Source organism: Octodon degus, unplaced genomic scaffold (genome assembly GCF_000260255.1).
Source record: "Octodon degus isolate 3935 unplaced genomic scaffold, OctDeg1.0 scaffold00010, whole genome shotgun sequence".
NCBI lineage: Eukaryota > Metazoa > Chordata > Mammalia > Rodentia > Octodontidae > Octodon > Octodon degus.
Window position 1 is genome coordinate 2054490 of NW_004524586.1, and position 2329 is coordinate 2056818.

Consider the following 2329-nt stretch of genomic DNA (forward strand, 5'->3'; position numbering starts at 1 on the left):
TACCGGGGATTAGTACCGGGGATTGAACTCAGGACCCTGCGCTTGCCAGGCAAGTGCTTATTCTACTGAGCCATCTCCCCAGGCCATTGTGGAAATATTCTTGTCCCTGTCTTTTCTTACTCCTTCTTCTTCTTCTTCTGCAATTTCTCGGTTGAGTTTTTTGGGTTTTTCTTTTTTTTTTTTTTTGCATCCCAGGCAAGCATTCTGCCAGTAAGCTGCACTCCCAACCTGATGCCCCCTTTTGGGGGACGGTAGGGGAGATTGCAACTGGCCTACATAACCAACCTTTTTTATTTTAAAAAGAAGGCCTTGGTATTGCTGAATTGCTGCAGTCTCCAGAGTGGCATGGCTCAGTACTCCCATTTTTGACTTCTACTAGTTCATTTTCTCCTAACCAACCTTTAAATGTTATTTTGGAGCGAACCAGAAATAATTTGAGTTGAATGTCCTGTCAGTTAAATAAAGCTTTCTAAAGGGACAATTATACTTGAAAGAGTCAGTGAGAAATAGGCCAAATCCACCAGAGGCAGTACCAGGAACAATTTTGGGTGCTAGCAACTCAAGAGTAAATGAAATGGAGAACGTTTCTGATCTGAGTTTACACTGTAGTACAAGCACAAACGACCATATAAAACAGTATCACATGGTGATAATAGATACCAGAACAAAATGTGAAGAATGAGGTTATGAGCATGCAGGATGTTTATAGAGAAAAGTTCTCCTCTGAGGAAGTGTCATTAAGTGGGGCTCTCAATCAGATGAAAATTCAAGCCATACAAAGAGACCTAGACAAAGAATCCTTCAGATGGAAAAGCAAGAATAAAAGACTGGGTGGACTAAAGGTTAAGAGACTAATCAGACTTCTACCAACAAGTCCTCTGAGTATGGAGGGCGAAGTCTGGGCTGGTGGTGGGCCTCAGTGGTGGAATGCTTACCTGCGGGGTAGTGGGGGCTGATTCAATGCCCAGGACAAGGTAAAAACAGTGAGTCTCAGTGGCCCTTGAAACGAGAGATGGGCGGAGATCTGATTAATTAGGACTTCTCAGGCCCAGAGAAAGAGTGTAGATTTTGGTAGAGGACTTCAAGCAAGATGATAGGATTTGAATTACACTTTTAAAATAGCGTAATATGTAGTGGTTCAGTAAAGATTTGATGAGACATGTAAGTTTTTTTAATATTCTGCAATGCTGGGGATTGAACCCAGGGTCTTGCATATGCTAAACACGGCTCTACCTCTGAGCTACATCCCAAGCCCATGTCTACTTTTCAAGGATTCATATAGTTTTAAAAATCAAATCATATAAAATTATGGGAAAAAATTAAATAAAAAAATCAAATCAGAATTAATAGGACATGGCTTTATGTTATTGAGATACAATTGGAGGTGAAGGTAGAGTTTAAGAGTAAATATTTATGTTACCCTTTCAGTTTTCTCACCTGTAATGTAGGGCTAAAAAATGTTTTGTTAAAAAGTGTGCGAAGGGTGCTGAAGATGGTTATGTAAGATGTGCCTCGTAAACCCTTACATTGCGTTCCGTCACTACGTAGTTCGAGAGAAATGAAAATAGGCATATTATAAATTCTGAGAATCTCGGTGAGTGGAGCGGGGGCAAAAGGAAATCGTTGTGAAGGATTATAAACAAGAACTATTGGGGCAGGGGAGACAGCTCGGCGGCCCCCGCGCCTGCCCGGCGAGCGCAGGAGCCGGGCTGATCAGGCACCGCACACCGTGGGGCTCGGCGCAGACGGAGGCGCCCTGGGCGTCCCGGCGGCGTGGCCGGCTCCCGCGCCTCTCGGTCTGCACTCTGCCGGCTCCCGCGGCCCTCGGTCTGCACTCTGCCGGCTCCCGCGGCCCTCGGTCTGCACTCTGCCGGCCCGCCTCGTCGCGACTCCCTCCCCTCCCGAGGCCGCAGGAGTGCTCCGGGTCGTCTCTGGAGGGCTTTCCGTTCAAGACTGAACCACTGTCGCGAGCGGCGCGCCAGCTGGGCGGGATGCCCGCGGGGCACTTCCCCGGCGCGGCGGCGCGTCCTAGGGCTCGCCGGCCGGGGCTGTCGGCCACGGGGCCATCTCGGACCCTGCGGGCGAGGACGCGGGCGTTCCCACTCGCCGGACGCCTGATGCGCCCGCGGGACCCCGGAAGGCGTCGGCAGCGCCGGGCTCCGCCACCGAGCACCGCTCGCCGCCCGGGCTCCAGACCAAAGCCCTCGCTCCACCAAGTCTCGCGTAAGTGCGGCCGGGCGGGCGGGCGGGCGGGCGGGCGGGGAGCTCGAAATACCGCGAGACCACAGGGTTTCCCGCGAAGGAGAAGCGCGCGTTTTTCCCCAGCCCG